Source organism: Prosopis cineraria, unplaced genomic scaffold (assembly GCF_029017545.1).
Source record: "Prosopis cineraria cultivar Desert tree isolate PC_DT_omini unplaced genomic scaffold, ASM2901754v1 PC14, whole genome shotgun sequence".
Lineage (NCBI taxonomy): Eukaryota > Viridiplantae > Streptophyta > Magnoliopsida > Fabales > Fabaceae > Prosopis > Prosopis cineraria.
Genome location: NW_026555345.1, coordinates 14,275,093 through 14,288,528, shown reverse-complemented (window position 1 = coordinate 14,288,528; position 13,436 = coordinate 14,275,093). Strand labels below are relative to the sequence as shown.

Here is a 13,436-nt window from a genome sequence, read left to right as displayed (position 1 = left end):
ATTGTAATTTAGAGAAAATATTATATGGAAGCTTTATTATTTGCATAAATACAAAAATTGTGATTTATCATTTTGTGTGGCTTGCAACAAGCGTTATGATAATGGCACAAATTTAATCATTTATTTAATGTAGATAAATGTATTTAAAAAAAATAGGTGCATGACCTATTTAATTATTTTGACACAAATATTCATTATTATAAATAATGATTTGTTTATATATGTTATGATCCGATGAGATAACTAATTTTTGTAAATTATGAAAATGAGAATAGTGAATTCCCACTATATAAAATACATGAATGTTTACTAAATTATAAATTTGTGTGAAAGAACCCACTAGTGATTATCCACCCGTAGTGGTGATAAAAACAAATACAATAATAAGATCATAAAGTTTATTACTCTAAAATTAAAGGCTAAGTTGTGAAAAATCTCCTTAGTAATTATTTTGGTGTAGATCCGACACTTAGTGTCGATGAGCATTTCCATGATATAGTTATGTTATGTTCTAGATTGAGTATATCAAATAGTCTCAAAAGAAGATGAGACAAACGAGCGTTTGAGAGATACCATAAATGTTAGTATCACATATAATGGATTTTCATTGTATTAAAATAATACAATGATGTAGATTCAATTTTATATTCATGAGAAAAATCTATTTATAACTAAATAAAATATTATGTGAGCTAGAGTTGGCTAATAATGAGACTAAGTGATTGAGAAACTTTTTAGCAAATAATACTGCATTGAGGGTAAAACCGACACACATTATATCGATGATGTGTAATTGCTAAATGGTGATAGTCATTATAAAGAGAATAATGGCATAGGTAGATATCATTTGAGATACAATTAAGCACGCTAAAAGAGGGAGTTATCTCAATTGATAATGTGAGAATAGATGCAAATCTGACGGATCCATTAACTAGCCCTTGGGGAAGAATTTTAATTATTTAAATATCAAGGGGAATGGGACTTAAGTCAATTTAAAATTAACAGTGATAGAAACCTAACCTTTGTGATTAGAGATCCCATGAAGAAGGTTCAATGGGTAAGAACAAGTCACTTGTTAATTCTACTAGCATTAAATTTTTGTCCCTTCCTATGGCTTAAGAAAGTGTTAGAATGCATTGATCGAAGGCTAAGCGAAAGCTTTTAATGTTTTCATAATCCTTATGAATGGTGTATTCATTGCAGATACACTTGATGAAAACACTTATATGAATGTGTAGTGGGGCCGCTCCTATGAGATCGTGGCAAAATCTCTAGAGCATTTATTAAAACTAGGTGTGCGCATGGCCGATAACATGCAAAATTGTCGTTAACAGCATAGACTGTATGAGTATAATCTGATTAATAATACCTCAAGTACATACTCAAGATCTGTTGGTTCAATAATGAAATTACACATACTTTTTTGTGTGCTAAGTTTTATTAATTTAGGTTTGGTTCAAGTCAAAAGACACCAAATTCAACGTGATTATCTTTCGTGTGAATAACTCAAATGATAGTAGTCTTTTTAACAGATGTGGGCAATTGTAGTTGTAGTTATGTCAAAAAAGAAAGTCCCATGATGAAGGACTTAGTACATATATACTAAGGTGTGGACTTGAGCAACTAAATTGGCTTGGAAAAGAAGTAAACTCATGCAAACGCAATTGAAATCTGCTAATTTCCCCTATGCGTGAGGTGAATGTGATACCAGGCACACTAGGCGATTTTCTTAAATTTTGAGAACTATTTTTTGGAGTTACAAAATTATTTATATAAAATAGTTTTGTGGATTTTTTTTTCTTTTGAAATATGTGGGGGATTGTTGGATATTATAAAATATTCATGGGTATTTCAAAAGGAATTGTTATAATTTAATAATATTGATTTCTATAACCCCTACTTAAATCTTATTTTTACCAACTTTGAGTTATAGCTTTGAAGGATTTTAATCACATTTTATTTGATTTAATGACATTAAAAGGTTTAATATTTATTTAAAAAATTTCTTTAATGTTCAAAACCGCCCAAGTTATGAGACTTAATTTGTTTTAATTATTTTAAAACTGATGTTTGATGGTTTATTAAGGGGACCTTCTAGTTGTGACTATATATAGCCCGGGGAGTGCAGTGTATCCGGTGCCAAGCTCTAGAGTTCTCAAGCTCCTCCTATGTAATGTATTGTTTGAGTATATTTTGTTAGTTTTTGTTGTTCTGTGGCCCTGTTTAATTTGTAGGATAAGTCTATTTAATTATAGGGAGCTGCCGTGCGAACAATCTAGTGTGGCAGAATAGCTCTTAAAGACAGTATCCTTGACACGACTCAGACTTTAAATCTACCTACCAATTCCAACAATCTCCGACAATGATAATTTTTTTTTGTTAGATTTTAATATAATTCTCCTATTTTCTTGTACTGCACAAAATTAAGTGCATGTGGTGTACTCATAAAGGAGTAGAGGGAAAATAATCGGAATGTAATGATAAGATGTAGATCCTATAGCCAATAGAAAGATAGATAATCATTGTAGTTCACCATCTATGTGTGTTTTGGCTTGGCAAATATGTTTACAAAAACAACATAAATATTAAAATCAATTTCTCAATTCATATTTAAAAATAATTTTAAAAAAGGAGCTTGCGTTAAAAGGAGTGTGTTGTTTCAAGAATGAGCTGAATTAATGTTTTATTATTCTGTTTTTTTTTTTTTGGGTAAGCAGAAGACTCAGTGCCTTGCTGAATTTTTTTTTCTTTTTCTTTTGTCATTTTATAATTTAATTTTATTTATAATATTTTTCTATTATTAGTATTATCATTTGATTTTTTTTTTTCAAGAATGAGCTGGATTGGTGCGAGAATGATATGACATTGGAATTGGAACGTGAAAATGAGAAGATAAGATTGTGGACTTCTTCACAAAGGGACTGCTTAGATTTGGTCCATTGTTCATGTGTTGCTTTATTTTAATGAAATTTAAATAATCTAGGATTTTTATTTTTTTTACATTTCACAATTAAATTATATTTTAAGTGATAATTAAAAAATTATTATTATTTGTTTCACTTAAGTTAAACTGAAATTGATTTAAAAAAAAGAAGTGATATATAATGAAATTTTTATTTCCTTAAATTTGTTTTATATATCAATTTGATCTCTTAAATTTAATTTTTTATAAATTTAGTCTTTTATTTTTTTAAAATTATTATATATTGGCTCCTTGAATTTTAAAACACAAAATCAACTATAAAATTAATTTAATATATAAATTAAAGCATGTCAATTACTTGACATGTATATATAGCTAAGTAAAAATAGATTAGGCCTTGAATTATCAAGGCCATGAAAAGAGGTTTTATAGCCTAAGGTATTATTTGAGAAGTTTAATATATTATCATTGATCTATTTTTATGTCAATATTTTAGCTTTTTGAGCTGTAAAATCACATATTCAAATTTTATAATCCAACAATTCTAACATTTTACTTTTGATAAGTGACTGATCTTAAAATTTAATTTAAGCTATTTTAAGTTTGAAAAATTTCTTTTATTGGTAGTAACTGTTAATAATATTGTCAATAATATACTTCTTAAGCAATATAGATTCAAAAGTATTTACAATCTAAAATATTTATAATATAAAACTAGATTTTAAGTTAGTGATTTAAAATATTTATAATTTAAAACTAGATTGTCTTTCAACATTATAATTTAGAATCATTTAAAACTAAATAATCTTAAACTTTTAAATTTAAAAATAAATAAAAAATCACTCCTCAATAATTTTCAAGTGTAAATTTTAGGCTCTAATTTCTTCCATGCTTGTCCTAAGTTGTCTCTCAAATTAGTTCAAGCTTTCATAAATTTTCTTCTTCCTCCAAGCTTCAAGAAAGTCACGGCCATGAGAAGATGATTAATGGAGATGGAAATAAGAGACAATTCTCTTGGTGCGCGCGCGCGCGCGCGTTGTATATAATTATGAAGGAGTGAAGCTCCCATGGATTTTCTTCTTCCTACAAGCTTCAAGAAAGTCACGGCCATGAGAAGATGATTAATGGAGATGGAAATAAGAGACAATTCTCTTGGTGTACGTGCACACATGTGGCGTGCTGGGAATGAGAGGAATGGCAAAAAGGGGAAAATTGGAGAATGGTGCTGTGGATGATTTTATTAAATGAAGATAAAGAAGAGGCTAGAGCTGATGACGATGATGCACGCAAAAAGGGGAAAAATTTGAGAGAGAGCTTCTCCATTCGTTTCAACGGTAGTGTAAACTTGGTGAGAGGAAGGGAGGGTTTGAAAAAAAAAAAGGATTAAAAAAGAGAGTAGAGAGTTTTAGAAATCATAATCAGTAAATTCAAAAGAAGCCCATGAGAAAAAAGATATAAAAAAAAACTATAAAAATTCTCTAATTTTTCTTGATTGGAAATACCTATTGTGCCCTTAATAAACCTTAATAATTCTTTTCTTATCTTGTTTCTTTATAGCCCTTAGATGTTCTTTCATTTTTTAAGACTCAATCTTTACCATTGAAATTCATTAATTTTATTTCCATGGCCTAAAAAATCAAATGCACCCATTAGTATAGATTATGTTCAAAATAAATTCCATGTGTCAAAATATTTCCAAATTAATTTTTTTAGCAATTATAATTTTTTCACAAAATGGTCACAAATTCAAATAATGTATAATAATTTAAATTAAGCTCAATTAATGATTGAAAAAATTAAACCATGTTAAAGGTAGGAAAATAAAATATTCACAATTTAGCCCGAAATTCCTATAATTAATTTGAAAAAATATTATTCCTCAAAATTGGCTAATAATCAAAATAATATCTAATAAATCCAAAATAGCCCAAAATCATCACTAAAATACATGAAAAATGTGGGATAAAATATATAAAATTATTATTCATCACATGCTCATGAGATAGGACTAATAATTTAGTACAATTTCATATAGAAATAGGACTAATCACATGATTTGTTTCATTAAGGTCACAATACAAACAACCATATATTCTTTTATCACTATATACATGATTACACCTTCCTTATATCTTTCTTATGCCTCTAACACAAAATCATGGGCTATAACACATTAGGATCGTCTATAAATTGAGATTACCCTAGCCAAACACGCATGAGAGGTTATCCGGCCAAGGTTGCCCAACTCAAGTGTGGGTCTCAGTTTCCCTCATTTCTTATAATATGGGGTGTCATCCTCCCTAGATTGGCCTCCTCATTAAATAAGTAGATAACTAATTAGGTTTGAGTTTCTCGTTAAACCAGCAGGATAGTCTCTTATTGAACAAGTGGGACAATATAAATAATAAATCCAAACTAACCATCGAGCTCTGATGGAAGCCTTACACATGGATTTAATTTCCTACTCCTCTCCCTAGGCAAACTCTCACCTCTCAAGATCATGCGACGCATAACAATGCAACATTTCAAGGCATGCAATTACTCAATGTTCAAGCTGTTGGAAATTGTACGCTAGGGCCAATCATTGTACTATGCACAGTAGTATTTAATGAATTTCTCTTTTTGTTATCATATCAATTGCATGTTTACTATGATAATTATATCTGTGGACAAACTATAGTAATTTTTCTAAATGTCCCTGGTCAGTCATCTATGAAGGATCATAGATGAAACAAGACTAATATGAGTTTAATTAATTATAGAGATATAAATCAAAGTTATAGGCACTTGAAAGAGTAGAAGGTGCTAGACCAACCCGCTATGAGAAAGCTGTATGGTGTAAGTTATAAGTTTATCTCATATGTAACCATATCACTAAGCCTTTTGACCTGAGATCATTATGGATTCCTATATGATGACCATTAAACTTTGACCTAATCAAAAGTCACCTTTGACTAGGTGATCATAAAGACTATGATTGAATTTGGTGATATTCATATAGAGGAATATGAGTGGTCAAGATGTGTCCCTCATATTAATTGAGAGATATTACTAGGCCCCTCGATGAGTAAAACTTAAAAAATATATGGCCATACTATAATAGAAAGGGTTTTTTCATTGTCATGTCAATCCACTCAGAGATTAAAAAAGTAATGGTCAATTAAAGGAGAATGACAATTATATGCCTCACACTTGACTGAAATATCACGTGACAAAAGGGATATGATATGGTTATATGATAGATTGTATCGGATTATCGATCCTCATATAAATTGGGTAGTTGCAATGTCTTGTTAGAAGTCACTTATGACTTGTAGGCTAATAACGTAATTAGCCTACTGCTAACTTCGTATGGACCTACAACGTCACACATAAGAACAGCCCAACTCAAATTATAATACCCAAGTTCATTGAATCTGGAATATGTCTAGATTCAATGAATATAATATAGAGTGAATGAAATATATATATATATATATATTTGAATATTTATTTGATAAATATTTATATATATGTATATGATATATAAAATTATATAAAAATATATATTTTTGAAATACATATGCATATATATAATATGTATATGTGATATATATATATATATATTATGTTATGTTATGTTAGTTTTAAATTTAATTTTATATGATAAATTAAATTTAATAACTAACATGATGTGAAAAAATATCATATCAGTTTTATAATTTGAATTTATAAGATAAATTCAAATTAGATATAATATTGTAAATTTTATCTATGAGATAAATTTAATTTAAATTTTGGTTGGTTCTTTAAGAGGAAGGCAAAAAACTCTAATCTATCTATAATAGATACAAGGGGACGTGCAAAAATGAGAGAGTTAAAAAAGTTCTGACAATCAAACATTTTAAGAGCCACGAAACACTCTAGAGAAAGAAAACTAACGTTCAAAGAAGAACGAATGCTAGGAGTACTAGCATGTTGTTCAAGTTAGAGAGGTAGGTTTACATTTTTGACTCCTAAGATCTAGACTCTTGAAGAGAACATACATGAAGCATGAAAAGAAAAATGTAACTCTTCTTTCCTGTAATAACTCAAAAAAAAAAATAAAAAAATTAATTAATTAAAATTTATGATAAAAAATTTTAAGTGTATTTTTAAAGAGTTTTGTAGTGAAGGTAACAAGAAAGATTATTAGTTCAATGGAAACTTGTAGTTTATTAAGTATGGGTTCGAATCTTTATTATGTATAAGAGAGAATTTTTGTGTCTTTTTTGTTCCAGTCTTACGATATTACAAAAATGCCATCAAAATATATATATATATATATATATATGAGATAAGTAGTAGGAGGGGAGTTTGTCTCTTCCCTGCTTCATTTTTCTCGAAAGATTGCTGGTTTCTCGGCGGAGAGGAGAAGGGGGGGGGGAGGGAGAGAGAGGGAGTCACTCCATTTTTCCTCTTCCTCCCTCCTTCCAGTTGCCGTCGAGGGTGCTGTGAGAGTTGCCGTCTCATCCGCAGCTGCAGTAGATCCATGAGCTTGCAATCTTCATCTGTGTGTCGTCGATTTCTTCCCATTTCGTCTGTATTGTGCTGTGGTGCTTTGAATCCTTTCTCTATTCCTTCTACACGTTGCCAGTGTGTACACGGGAGTTGTTTCTGTTGCTGCTGGAGGTTTGATTTGTGGGTCCTTCTCCTCCCCTGTTTTCGCTCACAGCTCGTCTTCTTGATCTTCATGTTCTGTCACTGCAATTTTGGTTCTCCTTCCTTCGGTACTCTTTGCTTTATTGGTGAGCCAAGTTTCACTCTCTCCCTTGTTAGATTTGAGTATGTATTGTGGTTGAGAATTGCTAAAATTTTGGATTAGGAACTGATCGCTAAAATTTTGCTTTACGATTGAATGTTCTAACAAGCTTAAGTTGAAGATTAAGGATTTCACATTTGAGAAGTAGCTATATTATAATTTTGTTGGCTGCATGATGAATGTTTGTTTGGATTTGGCATTTCTTTGAGTTTAAATTGATTTTAGTTGAAGGAATGAAATTTGAAACGTTTGCTAAATATATATATATATATATGTTCATGAAATTTTGGGGAAGATATTTAAAGAATAACTGTGTGGTTTAAGTTTGAATTCACATAATATTTGATGAATTGTTTGATAGGGGGATGCTAGTTTTTAGTAGCAAATGAATGTGATAAGTGGATTATGGTTGGGTATATTGTTATAACAGGTAATAATTCTCTGTAATACAGGATTGGGATTGTAGGTGGAAAATTTTAGGCATCAATAATTCAAGAACCAAGTTTGTTGGTTCTTTTGTTAGCTTTTAAGTTCAAATAGTGCTTGGTAAATGTTTGAGGAATTAAGTTTATGAAAATTAAATATATATATATATATATATAAATGATAACATTAATTATGTTATAATAGAAGTTGTTTATTGTCTATAGATAAACTTGGAAGCTCTAATGTTGTTTATATGTGTGTTTGTTGAGGATTTATTGATTAAATTTGGCTTCTTATTTGTGAAGGGTTGATGTTGATGAGATTTTCTTTCCCCCATTCTTTCAATTTGGTTGGATTGAAGATTTTGAATTTATAAAATGTATAAAAGAAATAGCAATAATGTCCCTTTGAGCATTAGGGAATTAACGCATGGACAATATTACAAAAGTGGCTAATTAAGAAAAAATTATATGTTTGGGAATGTCTCAGGGAAGTGGATAACATCCCAATTAATTTACTAACAAATTTCTTTCTACTGAAACATTATTTTTCTTAAATAGATCATGTGTACTATCTTTGGTGTTGAACATCTTCCTTAACTAAATTACTTGAGCTCGTGAACTGATAGTTTGTATGGTGAAAGATAGATGAATTTCTGTATATGTATGTATATTCTCTTGCAAAAGGCATTTTTTTTAGATTCAAGAAAATGTTTTTACAAGCTCTGGTAAATTTTTTATTTATTTGATAAAAATTAGCAATTATGGATATTGGTGAAGAAATGTATGTTATTGATATGAGTTTTCATTCTTAGAAGGATTGATATTTTAAACGGCTTATGCGAGTTTCACGTTAAAAATGAAAAATTTATTTTAAAAGTGATTATTTTCTTGCATGTTTGAAAATGAGGTTCAAGAGATCTTTATACAGAGCACTAGTTGTTAACGGCAGTTTTGTTAGCCCTTAACATGCCATAGTCAATAACTAGCTAGTTTGATTTTTGTGAGTTTTGTTCTCATATTTGTTATTATTAGGTATTGTACCTGCGTTTCATTTTGTGGCTTCGACCGCATTTGGTTAGTATTATCCTCGTGGATTGTGCGCGTTTGGTTACTTACATTGTGGACTATGTGTCCACATTTGTTTTCGTGGCTTCGACCATATCTGGTTATTTACCCTCGTGGACTGTGTGTCCACGTTTGTTAATTGTTCTGATAAGTCCCTAGAAATATAATTTTTAATTATTTGGTGATTTCATACTCCATTATTTTAAATTAGTAAATGTTACTTTATTTATCTATTTTAATTATTTGTCTTTTTGAGACCAAGTGACAAGGATATTTGATATTATAAATTTAATGGTTTGACATTTTACTTAAGGCTATATAAAATCTCTTATGTTCATAGTTTATAAACTATTTTATATGAAATTATTGTCTTTAATTTATGTAATCATTGTTATTTGTTCGATTTATCCTTTTAAATTTTATTAATATGAGATGTTATTCACTGAAAAATATTTATTTGGTTTCAGATGGTATAATTGATGCTACGCCTTTTGTTGACATTTGCAGGCTCATTGTTGGATTGATTAGAAGATTTTTGGGGATGCATTTTTTTTTTTGTTAATGCTTAATTATGTGTTATATTTTGAATTTATGATTAGTTGCTCCATGTTAACTATAGGTAAGATTATTATCTGTATGTTGTGGAGGAGCAGAGTTCCACACTTTTTTTTTATTTTTTTCTTGCGTTATATATGGCTGTTGTGGTGGTTTCGGAAGGTCTTATTTACAGGGAAGGTTCTCCTAAAATTTCTATAAAAAATCTAGAAAGCTTTTTTTTTAAATGATGATGTTTCAAATTATATTTTATATAAATTCATATATTAGATTAGAGATTTCTTAATCAAGGCTTAAGGGGGATGTGTTTATGCATACGTCCCATGCCGATTACATTTAATTTTTGGGGCGTGACATTTCTACCTTAACTTAAACAATTTCATTCAATCCATATCAGAATAGAGAATTTGAAATTTTAATCTTCTGTTGTACCTACCTATCCAATAGAAGCATGCATAACATCATCATTATACTCATTTTACATATGAAAAATACATTAACTCACAAAATCATATCATTGAACTCCACTTTACTTATCTCATCGAATTCCTCATCTATGCATTCATTGAACTTCACTAACAATACATCATAGAACTCCACAAATATTATTTTATTGAACTTTTCATTTTTCAAGTCATTGAACTCCTCATGACACCACGGTCATTGAATTCCATTGTGAATCATATCATTAAACTTCAAATGAAAACACATAATTAAACTTTACAAGATCAACATAGTGGATTTTCAAGTAAGTTATGTTATACTTGCATTTCATTTAATCTCACACATTTAAATTATTAAATATAACTCAATAAACTAATTAACACACAAAAGTACAAGAAAGAATTTTCTCAATTACCTAAAACTTTTGAGAGGTCAAAAGTTTATCTCTCAATTTATGAAAGCTTCCACAAAACTTGAATGGAGCCAAATATGATTACTCTACAATTAGTAATAATATAATTCATCAATATCCCTTTTTGCCTAATTTCCACCACCTAGTTCAATATTTCTTCACCCTTAAGATTCATACCCTTTACATATAAAGGTACCCATAAGGTTTCTCAACTTTCTCTAACTTCCATTAACTTCATTAAACTCCTAAATAACCATTAATGAAGCCACATTGCTTTAACTACCTCATTAGTAGTGGACTTTCATCCATTTATAGCCCCAACCAACCAAAAACACAAATGCTAGATTTAGATAGCTCAATCAACTCTCATTAACTCTATTTAAGTTAATGGGTTTGGACCTATAGTCTCTATAAATCATCTTTCTCAACCAAATACTAACTCCCATCATCAAGAAAAATGGAAGAGAAAGAGAGATTCAAGCTTAAGAAAATTACCTCTAGTGTTTAGAAGCTTCAGAAAACTTCCAATCCTTCAATCTTTCAAGCCCTAATAGAGTTCCTCACATCTCCTCAGTGTATCCTTTCTTTCCTATAAAGTCCCTCTTTCTTAATCATGTTTAACTCCAAATTCAAGGTAATTAAGGGATTAACCCTCAAAGGATTATCAAAGTTGTAATAATTACACAAATGATAACAATTTTTAAAACATATATTATGGGATCCCTAGGACTCAATTTTCAATCTCAATCACACACTTAACATGTTCAAATCATAGTTTGAAAGTGGCATGAAACCCTGAAAAACTAATGGGGCCTAAAACTATGAGTTTTAAAATTCAAAACAGGATTTTGTGCAGAAAATGACACATGTGCTGTGGCGTATGACATACGCTTTACGGCTCATCCTTCTCTATGCCATGCACCACAGCATGAGGCACCATGCGCTGTGGTGTATTGCACGAATTTGACAGCATCAATGCTGTCATTTGACAGCACAGGGAGCAAAATTCCAACGTATCCTAAATCTCTATCCGATATCCGATTAAGGTGATTTTGGTGTCTACACAGAGCTTTCTTCTAGTTCTAGCTAATGGCACTAGTTTCACACTCAAATTCTCTTTTTATAAAAAGTAGGACACCAAAAATCATATTACCACTTTTTCACAAAAATCTCACAACTTTGGTGTCCTAACAAAACGTCACGTGCCAAAAGCCTATATTGACCATCCGATCATACCCAATAGACTCTAGTGAACTCATGCAATGCACCATACACAATCAAACCTCATATATCATAAATTCTTCACTCAACCCCAATTTTCACAAAATACAAAGGGGAGGAAATTCATGCACAAAATCATCATTTTCATTTCAATTCTTTGAAAATACACATGTTCCTACTTGCACAAGTATTTTAACCTTATCTACGGGTTTACAATTAAAACTCACTAACCTGAGCACAAAATACATAAGTTGTATACTATGGTAATGCAAGTAGTACAAAAACAATAACATGTGATCCTAGTTGAAAATTACACAACATTAATACACAAGTGAAGTAAAGAGGCATGAAAGTAGGATTTCACCACAATCCTATGCCTTAGAGTGCTTTTCCCTAACTCTAATCCAATGAGCTAGGTCCTAAAATATTAAGAATTGAAAGGTGAGTACAACCACTTAGTAACCAAGTTTTTTTACCTAATCTATGTTGTTACATATTAATTGTAAATAGATGCAAATAGGCTAAACAAGCATAATGTAAACAGAACATGAAAAAATTGGCCACGGTTCACAAAACTAACAATTATGTGATCGGGCCTTCAACACATATAACCATTATTTTGCAAAATGAAACATGAGGTCACAATAATAACAATCATACACCCCTAACACATACCAGACCACAATACTAACAATCATGTGCTGAATTTATATACATGATCAAATGCCACCTTATACCCTCTTGTTACCTCTGACATGAAACTGGTGGCTGCCCCATGACTATGTCTTTCATAAAGTAACCCAGCCTTTCACTTGTGAGGAGCTACCAAGCTAAAATAAACTCACTTACTTATGTAATCTGATTTCTCCCAATACTAATAACCATAGGGTGTTGTACCCCAAATCTAGCCTCTTCATAAACCAATAGAAACTAGTTAGGTTTAAGTCCCTCATAGAATAAGTGGTACAATCCTAAATCAACCATGGGATAAGGGCTACCTCCTTATTCCAATAGTCGATGCCAAGGCAAGTTCCTGATTTCAACGGTCACTGCTAGTACCACATGAATTTAAATCAATCTACTCCTCGCCCTAGGCAAACTCCCGCCAATAATCATGCTATGCACATTTCACATAATAAGAATTTTAAATAATCAATTCATGGAACATAAACTCACATACTCATACTCAATCACTCCACATATCATAATTCTTTAGTTTCACAACATGACACAAGTAAATTTATAAATCACAAGTAGATGACATAATCAATGTTTTTCGTTCCAAGACCATTTCACGAGTTAAACACATTGCTAATATGTATCATTTATCTAAATCATCAACCATATTTCACAAACATAATTAACATTCAACTATAAAAATTAGGTTTTTCTTGGTTACCTCAAACCTTTAAGAGGTCAAAGGTTTACCCCTTACCCAAAATACTTCTAAAGCTTCTCCCAAGCTTGAATGGTGCTAAAATCAAACCTCACTGCATTCGTAACACAAAGATATCATCATTGTCTCAATCTTGAGGATTAACCAATACATATCTGCACACACTCTACTCTTTCAAGCCATAAATTACTATCCATTCATACCTAATGGGT

The 13,436-nt window shown here is 30.5% G+C and overlaps 1 long non-coding RNA gene across 1 annotated transcript; it reads left to right on the top strand.

Moving 5' to 3' along the window:
* Positions 1 to 7,263: 7,263 nt before the first annotated feature.
* Positions 7,264 to 9,869, top strand: LOC129293935 (uncharacterized). Its single transcript, XR_008589240.1, has 2 exons — positions 7,264 to 7,689; positions 9,704 to 9,869. It is a non-coding gene; the product is annotated as an uncharacterized LOC129293935 (long non-coding RNA).
* Positions 9,870 to 13,436: the final 3,567 nt, after the last annotated feature.